The sequence below is a fragment of the Anoplophora glabripennis genome, unplaced genomic scaffold (assembly GCF_000390285.2).
Source record: "Anoplophora glabripennis isolate ALB-LARVAE unplaced genomic scaffold, Agla_2.0 scaffold13, whole genome shotgun sequence".
Taxonomy (NCBI): Eukaryota; Metazoa; Arthropoda; class Insecta; order Coleoptera; family Cerambycidae; genus Anoplophora; species Anoplophora glabripennis.
The window spans coordinates 455,838-469,023 of record NW_019416478.1 but is presented as its reverse complement, the minus strand read 5'-3'; positions in this window follow the sequence as shown (position 1 = coordinate 469,023).

The window sequence follows — 13,186 nt, the reverse complement described above, 5'->3', positions numbered from 1 at the left end:
CTATAGTAGGATCGTATACGATGCAAAGTAGAGCAAAAAATTGTCGGCCTTTTATCAAAGGAAAATCGTGTCATCATTTTTAGGAGGCGTAAGATAAATCATTTCAAATTTAAAATGAAATTCAATGTAAAATCTGAAATACCGCTGCATACGCACTGTGTTCTGGTAGTAGCTGTAGTCGCCCAGGTGCATCGAGTGTACGAACTGGTCGGTTATACGTCAAATACTAACCTGGCGAGCTTTGCTGTCAATTAGAGAGCGCTTCCAAAAAACAAGTAAACAACAGTGGCGCGTACAGAGGTAAAATGTAGTACATATGTGGAATTTAGGAAACAAATTGGATTTATAATAAATTACATTTAAAATAAATAGTTTATGAGAATAAAGGAATTTTTGTAGCAACAAGGGTGCCAGACCTGAACTGATCCCCTCGTCCCTTCATAATGTATAAAGAAATTATTCAATTTGTAAAACCCTTAAAGGCGTACTTCATTGGTTCCCTTGACAGGCAATGATTAATTACTTTGCATCGAATATGATCGTTCTATAAACATACAAAGAATTATTATCATGAAACATCTATAACCATCACAATCATAAGATCACATAGAACAATTTACAACAAAGTACTTAAAGAATATTACCTGCTGACTAATAACACTTTAAACAATTAATTTTACACTACTTTGTCACACTGCCCGCCGATCGTCTTACTACCGATCTCCACACTGTTCGCACTTCAACTAACTATCTTCGACTAACTAGGCTTCCTTTCAGAATTTCCTATCTAGGCGTATTTCTTTTTTGCGCTTCCTTCTACCAACCGTTAGTATTACTTTTTCATTGTTATACAACACCTATGTAACAGGTGACGTCGAAGTTGATAAGATAAGTACGGTTTTGCACAACATGAATAGGTAACCACTACATTGAATTGAACCACTACGTTGAACTTTATTTTGTAGTCTTTCTACTACATATTTGTCTATTCCTTCAGAAGCGTGTTTTTCATTCTGCTGAAAGAAACTTTTAACTTACTCAAAACTTCAGACGATAAATATTTATATATTTTTTTGTTAATTGCTCAAATTCGGTAAGATTTCATAACAATGGTCACTTTTTATTTGGAAGTAATTTTCGAGACTCTTCAAATTGAGTGAAATGAATGAGCCGAATTTAATATGTTCCTGGAAACTTTCTTGTTGTTTTTCTCCTATAGATTTGTCTGTTCCTTCAGTAATCCTCATGCATTGTATTTCGTAAAGAGGAATTTTTAAATTACTTCCAACTTTCTGCGGACAAATCTTTAAAACATGTTTCTTAATAATTGCTCAAATTCCCCAAGAGTTCATAACAGCGGTCAGTTTTTATTTCCAAGTAACTTTCCTGACTCTTTCAGATTTTGTGAAACGTAAGAGCCGGATTGAACGTCTTCCTCGAAGTTTTTATAATTAATAACCGCGGTCGCGGCTCCGTCACTTAGTGCCAGCGACACATCTCGCCGAGAGTGCGGGATAAAGGCACCCAGACAAATGGCACGTGCAACTGCACCCGAACGGCCCCTTTTCCGCGATTATTATTATTAAATAGAGCCATTGTGGGAAAACTGGTGCGCGGGGCATAGATCGATGTGGGCGATGACATTTTGAGCGATGCTCGGCTGTTTTTCTGCTCGGTAGTGTATCAGTCACGGCCGGTTTTTGCGTTCCTTCGCCGTCATTTTTCTTTTTTAGTTGTTGGAGCTTCAAAAGTCACCAGACAGTAATTGTTGGAGACGTTCACGAATTTATCCGCGAACAATGCGGGGCTTTTTCGGCTCCTGAAAGCTCCGGGACGCGCGCCTGAAAAACTGGAGGATTGATGGTTCGGGGCCCCCGCGCAGATAAGATACAATTTTAATAACAATGCGACGGACGGGTCGGTATTAGGTCCGCTTTGCTGTTTTCTTGCGTGCGTGGGCGTTTTCACTTTCCTCGACAAATCGACCGCGTTGCACAAGACGCGCGTTTACGTGGTTTGCGGTAGCGATTCATCAGAGTCTCCACGTCTTCATCGTCTTGTCCATTCCTTAAAAATAACCGTTGATTAAGATATAACAGTAATTATACAGGGTGTCCCACGGTGACGGCCCATTAGAATTATTTCTGACTACTTCGATTTAAATTTTGAAAATTTGGACTCTACGTGTTATTTTAGGTGGCTTAATTGAGGGCTCCAAATCAAAAACTGGTTATGTTCAGTTTCTTCAACTTTACAGGAGAACAAAAAAACGTTTATATGTCTAACTAAATACAAAAATCTATTTGTTTTTGTACTGCGTGTACTTTGAGTACATAGCTAAAAGGTATTTATACAATTTAATTATTTTTTGATGTTGGAATCAAAAAAAAAATAATAAAAACCTTTGGACATGTCCTGTTTTTACGCAGTATTAGCATTTTTTTTGTTTATTATTTTTTTTTAGGAACAACTAAGTAATTTTTAAAAATGAAACTGCAAAATTTAAGAAGAGCCATATATTTCCTTTAATTCACAAAGGATGTGATACATTTTCCTTTTATAAAAATATAATAATAATGTTTTTAACAATATTAGCTTGCGCTCTTAACCCTCAAGATCACTGTACTCAGAACATGAGCTATTACGGCCATCTTCCCCAGTCTCCTTGTGTTAATCTTCTATTTCCTGATAAAACCACATGTCGGAGGCCGGTACATAATTTTTTGCCAGTGTTAGAACATGTGTAAATTTATTTTTTTTAAATTTGCGTTTTCGAGGTATAATAGTTTTCCACTATCTGGCATGGAAATATCAACAGTAGTTTGCTTTTTGTTCTCTATTTCAAACTCTTGATATATTTCTACAGACTGATTCACTGCAAAGAACTTTGGGTATTTCTGATTACTTAAGGTGGCCATATCCCTGGCCGAGAAATGGTGAAATTTCTGGCATTTTTAGGTACTGAAATATTGAAAAGTAAAACGTGTAGAACAAAAGTAAGCACAAATATAAAATCCTTGATGTTTTGTTTATTCATTGTTACCATTTAAATTCACCCAAATAAAATAATAACTAAAAAAAAGCGTTTGTAAAACATGCGTTTGCTGTTATTCTAACCCCACATTTTAAGAATTATTTTCACGTACTTATAAATAAAAGTAAACAATTTTATATGTAGGACTAAGCAAGTAAATGTTATAAGAATATTTACATGTGGAATTATATATAAAAAAGTTAGTATTTTCGTAGATTTCAGTACCTAAAACCTTGATGGTTTGAATCGTTTTTGCACCTGATTATTCGTTTTACTGCGGCGTCTTTGAAAATACTCAGGTGGCATGACATAACATTCCTATTATTTGATAAGCTTTAGATTATTCAGTTATTAAATGTTTGAAATTATTTGTCTTTGCGGAAAACACTATTTAAAGAATATGGGGCCCTTAAAACTTAACTTACTTAAAAACGTACTTAAAAATTCTATATTTTGAAATAGAGAACTTTTTCACATTTCGCATTTTTGCGGCTAGGATTTTTCACAAACATGTTGTAAAAATGATCTTTAAAGTTTAAAAAACAATCTTGAGTACACTTAATGACTTCAAACTGTTTACCGGAGCTACGGATTATTTGCATGTATTCATCAGGTAAGTATATTCTGTTATATTTTCGATTCTTCTGCTCTATCGCCCCAAAACTGTGGGCTGATAATCCACATCAACATCAGACTGAGTTCCAGCAAAAGGATGCTCCTCAGAAATACTCATATTTTTTTTATTTCAGCCACGAATTTCTACACGACGCGATACTTAATCAGCTCACAACTGACTGAATCTTATTTTATTTTATTATTTACATTGCAACAAGTGGATTTGTCCACTTCTTGCATTGTATGTGTAAATGGACAACCACCAATACACTTTCCAACAGTTTATTATAATCTTGAGAAAGCCAATTGTTGCACAGTTTAACGCAGAATAACTACATGAACATGTCCAAACATATATTGCGTATTGGTACAAAAATGGGCCAGTTGTTGCATTGGACCCCTCAATTGCATACAGGGTGCTACAAATTTCATGCCGAGTTTAGTTAACTTCAAACCTTCATAAGTCGTTTTTTTAAATTGAACACCCTGTATGTTTTTCTATATTCTGATACACAATTTTATTCTCTTTCGAACGGTATCAGGGTTCCCTAATACCTGTCTCTTCTAGTTTTTAAGTTATCTACTATTTTTTTGCGTAATCACGTAAAATCATGTAATTTCTTGCGAGGATAGCTGTGGAATTTTTAGCAAAACTTCAAAACAAACAACTAAACTGTCACCAGTTATTTATTATTATTTATTCACAGACGTTGCAATGGGATTCTAAGCAGAACATTTACAGTTTTTAATGAGACATATCCCAATTTTCAATGAGCAAAATAAAGTTAAGAAGAATTCTAAAAAATCAACTTCATACATAGTAGGTAATACACAATTTTACTTATGTATGTTGATAATAATAATGCACTAAGATAACAAAAATGACTTGAAAAAGTCGTAAGTGTTCAATATGACCCCCATTAACATCTAAGCACTTGTGGATTCTAGAGATAACACCATCAGTCACCGCTTTTGCTATTTCAGCTACAGGCAATTCATGGAACGCTCTTCGTATTCGAGCAATCAAATCCACTTTTGAAGCAACGGGTGTAGAATAAACATTTTACTTTATTACTCCCCAAACATAAAAATCTAATGGAGTGAGGTCGGGAGACCTCACTGGTCAATTCCACGGTCCTAGGCGTCTCATCCATCTATCTTCATATATTGCAGCCAGCTGTTGATCGATTTGATTGTGACAGTGAGGTGCAGCCCCGTCTGATTGATACCAACACTTGCTTAGTTGGTCTAAAGGTATATCATCTAGAAAATCTCCCTCAGCTCCCTCAAAAGCCCAAACTCTCAATGTGAAAAGAGGATATTTACTTTTATATTCCTCATTGACAGTCAATTGACAGCTGTCAACTGTCAATTTTGCCAATCTGGCATGAGAATTGAATTCAGCGACCTCAAGAACCCAAACTCTCAATGTGAAAAGAGAATATTTACTTTTCTATTCTTCGTTGACAGTGTATTGACAGCTGTCAACGGTCAATTTGTCCAATCTGACATGAGGGTTGAATCCAGTGACCTCAAAAACATTACCCTATATATTAGAATAATTAAAATATGCTTTTGACATCTGTAAATAGTATTGAAAATGAATAGTTTTGCAACGGGTCAGGGGAGCTTTGGCAGCTCCGTAGCTGCCAAAATGTTCATTTTGGCACTTTGTGCCCATGGAGACTTTTGTTCAGGATGACAAAATCTACAACATATCAAAAATTCAGACAATTTGACAGAAACCCAATTTCCATAAGATTATTGCGGGGTCCTTTTGACGCGACTGTCCATATAATATGTGGCAAAAATTGTGGATCTTCATGGTATCGCACTAACATCGTTTCACAAAAATGTACACGTTCCACGGCGTCACCCGGATGAAGAGCAGAAAGTAGCTTAAATTTGTATGGATGCATATCATTAGTTCTTAGCATCCTGTGAATGGACGCTCGTGAAATGACTAAATCATACTCTGCGGCACGAATTGAGTTGAGTTTCACTTTATTTTATGTTGATGATCCGCACACACGCCTTTGGTGAAAAAGTTGTTATTTTATACAGTTGTTACTTTATATATTTCAATGCGACGTATTATGTCCATAGAAATGCCTTTCTTATTTTAACTATTTCCATAAGAGCTCATAGTTTATTTTTATCGACTACTTAATGGAATTACTTCGTTTTGTCAGACTTTAAGTAGATCGCAATACGAGCCAACGGGTGTAATAACAGGTTACTTGTTAAATACACTTTTCTTCGGGAAAACGGTAAATCTGCTAAACAATGCCGACGAATTCTGTAAACATGGCGAGTCGGGCGAGCATTTTGTCGGAGCTACGTAGAATTTCTCGAGACGGGAGGAAAACAGCGCCAACAAAAGGCGACCTTTTCAGCTCAACGGGATGGATTATTAAAAAGTTTCCAATTACAACAGAAGTAGAAAACTGGCGGGGAAAATATAAAATTAAGAGTCTCGCAGTCACTTTGATGGCATCTTCATTATATATATCATCCTCCGCTCGCTTTCGACCCGCTTAAAAGCAATATTTCCATGTCAGGCTTCGAATTAATAACTTAACGACTCGGTATTGCTTGTTGAAGTATGACGGCTTCAATACAGAAAAAATATTTTTATCTACTCCCACTACAGTAAATAGACCATTAATACATTGTTTTTAAGAAGGTAAGTGGATTTTACCGTAGAAGTGGAAGCTGCTATGGACAAGTGAGGTAATTTACCTCCATAGGAAAACAACGATTTCGAGTTATAAATGCACATTTTATGAACAAATAAATGGATGATTACATTTTATTAATTATTATGAATGAATATTTATAGTAATTGTACAGTTATTGCATTTAATAACATTTATAAAATCTGGATAATTATTCCCCTCGCGTTTACTAATTGTCACATTTTTCTCAAATTGATTGGACCGCTCCATTACAGTCACCGGAGGCTCAATATTATCTGACTGATCCATTAAAACAGCATGATGCGACATATTACTAGAACCTGGAGTTGAAGTAAGTGTTATTGTAAAGAATCCTGTTGACTATTTCCTATTTGTTACTTAAACTGTCAGCAACATAACTTCCTGCAATTGTGGCTGATTTCCACCCACCATGTCTCTTGATTGTTAATACATCAACTCCTGTATTAGCTAGTAACGTTGCCGATGTTCTTCGGAATGAATGGCCTGTATATGTTTCAGGATGTTCCAGTTTCAAAAACTGTGCAATCTTATTAGGAATCATAGAAAGGATATTCTTGACGTCAGGTTGTTTGTAGTATCTACCTGCATGATAGCGCATAAAAAAGCGTGACTTATTAGGTGTATAGCCGTCATTCTTACGTTTCAAAAATGATCTTAGCTCGGGGTATTTTGATATATCCACGTCCTCCTCTATGAAAATAGTTGACTTAATCATTGACTATTCACTCCACAAACTCGCCGGTGACTTTAGAAGTTCTTGACTTTTCCATGAAATATGCTAGCAGTGACATTTCAGAAACACCAGTATTTTTGTTCTGGCGCCATTCTTTGAAATTTCTATATGCTCGTCCGTAGCACACTTTCAACTTCTCGGGCAATACAAATTCGCAGGCAGCATTTGCTGCACTTTCTATTTGAAAGTCATTTAGAAATAACTCAAAACCAGCAGAATTGCAACTTTTATGCACTTGGTACTACTTAGTTTTGTTTATAAACACGTTAGAAACGACAAAATCCAAACAACCAAGGCGACTTTGCAAGATTTCGAATAATGTAAAAATGAATTGATTAAGAAATGTCAAAAAATTAAACCTAATCTTTGCATGAACCACAAAGAACTGTGGGAGCAGATAAAATGTTATACACCACGCAGCAGTTAAGTATAATTTACCAGTCTCGGACTCTATTTCCAGCCCTCGCTCCGCTCGGGCGCAAAATCGTTCTCGACTAGTAAATAATGCTTACCTCCTCTTTGGTGTAAATAACTATACGTGAAATAATATGTCTTTATGCGTAGAAATAGTAAAAAAATCTACAAATGATTAATTACAGACAACACATTGTATTTTTTTGTGTTTTTTTGTTAATTGGCAGTTATTTCACTTCAAAATTTTGATTTTCTTAGGAATTCCTAGCTTTTCGTTGTTATGCGATGTTGGATGGAACGAATAACGTTTTTTATTTGGCATTAAAAATTGAAGTCGTTCAGCGGGCGTTCCTGAAAAATCGACATGAATAATTGAATGCCCCGGCTAGCTACTGACACGGCCCAGCAATTATTTTACTTCATGAAGACGAATGCCCGGCAACCAGTCCTTAACTGTTAGCCTCTTACCTACTGTTGTGTTCCCAAAAGCACGAGTAATGATAAAATGGATTTTCCGGGAGCACGACCACTGAAATTCGTTAGATTCTACTCGGTGCTTGCGTGGCAATACGTAATTAATTCTAAGGAATTATTCCTCATAGACTATTAATTTTTGATAAAACTAGAACAAACGGTGAACATTGGTTATTGTTCGGTCTAGTTGTCGCGAGCGTTAGCAAAATGGAAATTATTGAAAATAAGTAGGCACGTTTTTTTTCTTTCGCATTTCTGTCATGTAGTGCATATTTTTTGAAGCTTTGTTGCTTTTCCATTAAGGTTTAACAGTCGTAGTAAACGTAACTTTAAATACTCCTAAACTACTCAATCTGCTCGGATAGTTTATTCAGAGCTGTCTCCGTTCTCATTTTCCTTGTAACGAATAGAAAGACTGTTTTATGGGGATGTAAAAACTTCCCGGATAAGGGAATGAACCAAATAGAATTCATTACGGGGACAATTCCACCTTTACACCTATTTTATGTCTAGATCAAGAAAGTCCTTTTATGCTAATGAAGTGCAACAAATTCAGTAATGGGATTTGCGTCGAATCGACAGTTTTTCTGCGAATGATCGTCGAGTAACAAGGTACAGGAGTTGTAATTTATGCTTTCTTATCCCATAGAAGTTTAATTTCGTTGCGAATTGACTGACTGTACTCCTTTTAGAAATGTGTAAAGAAATTGTAACTTTTCAAGAAGCGAAACTTACACTGTAAAGAAATCGGTGTGAGTGAAAGCAATAAAGGAACGGAGTGAATCTATTGAGTGGACTGATTGAGTACATTTTTGTTCAATATTCAGCAATTTGATAATTTGTGATATTTGAACTAAAACTGAGTAATTTTTCACTCATATAGGTACCCGTTAAATAAATTCTGCTGCTAAACTCGTATTTGGCATACCCGTAGCTAAATTGGAGTAAACGTCCTCATTATTGAGTAACACCGCCCCAATCTATGGTTGTTGTGCGTTATCTTTGTCTATTCCCATCGCCCCCAGTAGGTCATCTCGTGGTGTGGTGTATTGTATGTCCGAGTAAAAAATTAATCAATAATAGTTAAATTTAGAGAAAATGTCAACTCTGAATTGGTTTTACATACTCAGAATAAAGTCAAAAGTCACTCATTTGATAGTAGAAACTCGGACTTGAGTAAAATTCATTCACTTCTGTTACAATAGTTTCACTCATAAAATTTTAATACTCATAATAATAATGTGAAAATTTCCCTCAGTCGGGTGTGAACAGAAATTGATACATTATTGAGTAAAATTGAGTGAATTTGAGTGAAATTTTTTTACAGAATAGAATTGTTAAACATAGTGGGAGAAATTATTACAATGACTCTTATAATATCGGCGATCGATAATAATAAACAATCTCCAATCGGTTTAAAGAAAAATTGTACAGAAGTAGAGATTTCTTGAAAAGTTTTTGCCTAACAAAAACTTTAAACCGAAAAAAAAACAGGATTGTGGTGTGGATTTTAAGTAATTTCCTGGATTTTTTGATCTTTCGCGATGAAAGAATGCAGTATTCGAAAAGTATAACATATAATGTTAGAAGCACACTAATTCCTTTCACAATGTATAAATTATTGTAACATATTAATTTGAAACATTTGATATCACTCCAGATTTAAGCCAGTACATACAATCAGGTCATCCAATTTACCTTCAACCGCAGTATATCTCACCGACACTAGATCAACGCCGTTCCGTATAAGTAACCGGTGACCCAGTTCCTGCAAACACACCCAAACGAAATAAAATAACATAGAATCAGCAACAACTGTATCATCAAGCCAAGACATGCAGAGCACCATCATCTCCGTCAGGAGCCGGAGCGGAGATATGGCGCAGTTTGGTGGTTCGACTCCTTAATTACAATATTAGAGTTAATCAGAAAGGGGAGGAGACTGCCGAGCAGCGAAACTCGTCGGCCCCGCCGTAGCCGCGTCTGCTGCATATGCATTGCTTACTTACAATGCTGAAAATGGAATTTCAGACTAACTTCGTTGCCCGCACACCCCATCTCGCCCCGCCAGTGACGTAGAATGACGCTAGGAAACCATTTAGCGTTTATTCGGTTTATCAAATTTTGCATTTAGGCGGTTACTGGGGGAAAATTGTACACCTTATTAGAAATCTTCATTTTCCGCTGGTTTGGCGCAAAATGTTGCTTTCGTATCTTAAATCAACAAAGTCGTTCCAAGCAATAGATAAGTGTTGTAGGTAAATTCATATTTGATATTATATTTTGTCGTTTAATTCAACTTCATTAATGAAATTTGACTTTTAAACAATCACTTTATTATATGAATCTTTATCTGCAATTCGTTCGATGTAAAATGTTGCTTTAATATCTTAAATTACTCAAGAATCTCCTGTTGCTTAGTATTACAGAAGTGAAGGCAATTTTGAAGTCACTTTGTCCATAATAAAGCTCACAGGCGATAAAGTTGCACTTAACTTTCGCAAAGCTTCTTTACAAAGTACACTTTAACGCTATATAGTGTGTAAAATAACACTATTTTTGTAAAACCTTATTGCTTATTTGATTAATCAGATTTTGCATTTAGAGAACGATAGCTAGACAAAGATTTAAACTCACTTTATCGCCCTTGATCCGTAATAAAGTTCACCAGCGATAAAGTTACAATTAACGCCTCGAAAATTTATCTGTAAAGTGCGTTTTAACGCCCAGTAGTGGGTAAATTATAATTTCACATTATTTTAAGCCATTTGGTCGGTAATCAAAGTTTGTATTTAGAGACTACTGTAAGAATATTTTACCCACCTTGTTGGAAATTTTTACTATCAAATAATATAAATGAGTATGTAAAAAAATGTAATTTGAAATTAATTAAGCAACCTAGGTGTTCGTTAAAGGATCACATATTTGTTACTAAAATTAATGAAACGAGAAAGTAGCATGGTTATGTTTTAAGGAACTAGTCGAAAAATTTTTAGGAAATCGAGAAGTCAAACTATAAAGAAATAGTGTCGAATTTGATAGAAAACTTAAAAAAATCTAGGCATAAATGCTTAACTTTAGTGTTTTGAATTTAGAACTTGACGTATTTAGCAGACCTGATCAGGTCAAACGGAGCCCGGATTCGTATTCTGCGACCTCAAAAACATATAGATATATTAGTTTACACTGCTGGCAATTGATTTGACCTTGATCTGACCTTAACCCAGATCTGATTGAGTCAAACGGACACCGGATTCAGCAACCCCAAAAACATACTGATATATAGGTTTATTTTGTTGGCAATTGATTTTATAGATTTGACCTTGAACTGACCTTCTACCAGAGCTAATTGGATCAAACGGACCCTAAATTCGGATTCAGTGACTCGAAAAACATATAGCTACCATGGTCTTGTCTTTCGGACCACCCACTTTTTTTATTTTGTGGGGCTGTGTAATAAATTGCACTTGTTCTTGCAAAACCTCTCCATAAAGTGCATCACTGCACCCGGACTGGGAATCAAATCAAACCTACTCTACTAGACCTTTACGTTTTTGGGGATGCTCTTTCAGATGCTGGCCACAGAATTTGAAAAATAATAATCATGCAGACCACGAACACAGACTTTTAAGTTGAAAACACCTCAAATTTTTCCTATGTTCAATCTTCATACCCTATTTTGAAGACTTTATCTCTAAGGTACGTACCTAAAACTAATGGAAACGCTGCATAGAATCTCTTAGAGACTCCATGGTTTTGTCACAACGTTTTTTTTTTCGGAAAATCTCGAGACAGTCTTGAAATTGATTAAAGAACACGTTGAAATTTTACCATTTGAAAAATGGCTCAAAAATATTCCACTCAATTTTTTACAAATCTTTGTCTGAACTATACAGACTGTTAAAAACTGGGATCTCGGAAACGGTAAAAGATACGAAGTAGCTTAAATGGGGTCAAAATTGCATAATCAGAGGACCAACATTATGCCTCTAAAAAATTAAGACTATCATGATTAGTTTTTGAAATATTTGAAAAAAACCGAAATTTTGGAAATTCGTTTTTGTTTTATATCAGCCTAGTTTAAGCTGATATTGGAAAAAGAAAAACACTTTCTCATGGCAACTTTTTGTCCTCTATCGAATGGCATAATCAATTTTTATATGTAACGTTTCGTCTCTCCAGGACCATCATCAACTTAATTTTTTTAAATACGACCCTGGAAATTTTATTACATTTTTTTCAAACGTTACATATTAAAATTGGTTATGCCATTCGATAGAGGATAAAATGTTGCCATGAGAAAGTGTTCTTCTTTTTCCATATCGCCTCAAACAAGGTTGAAATGAAACAAAAACGGATTTCGAAAATTTCGAAAACTAATCATGTTAGCCGTGATTTTTTGGAGGCATAACTTTGCCCCCACTTAAGCTACTTTTTATCTTTTACCGTTTCAGAGATCCCTGTAGTGAGAAGTGGATTTGTAACAGCCTGTATAGTATTTTAAATTAAGCAAGTCATTCCAGTTATTTTGAATAGGTAAGTAAAGACAATTAGAAAATCACTTTATCCCCTGGGACAATAATAGGACCTGCAGGCGATAATGTTGCACTTAACGCTCAGTCCTAGGCAAATTAATTAAGTGATTAAAGGCATCGTAATTTCAGAAATTTATTGTAAATATTATTTAAAATAATACATTTTAGAATTTTTTGAACCTAAAAGTAGTAATATAATTTAGGGACAGAATATGAGAAGGTTTTGCTTCCAAGTCAGATATATCCCGTGACGCCGCTGTCTATTCCACCCTCTTATGTTCAGACCCTTGTACAAAAACACAGCCTTCTAAGACCGGAATAAATTACAAGCAACATCTTCACTCTAACCTATTTTAAGTAATGTAAATTCGGTGTGACTACATGTTTTAAGTATTTGCTCTTAGAATTCGTTTAGTATACGGGAATCAGAATTTATGGTAATGTGTTGCGAAGCTGCTCTCGCATTACCGCCATTTAACGTCTCCCATTTTCTACTAATTTTGTTTTGAAAGCCGCCCAATCTGCGGGTCTTTTTATAGAAATGATTTAATTAGTTGTGGGTCATTAGAGAGGAGATTTTTCCTAGTTTTTAGGGTGGCAACCAAAACGTATTCGGTTTATCTGAAAAATATTAAATTTCAATAACAATCGGGATTATATT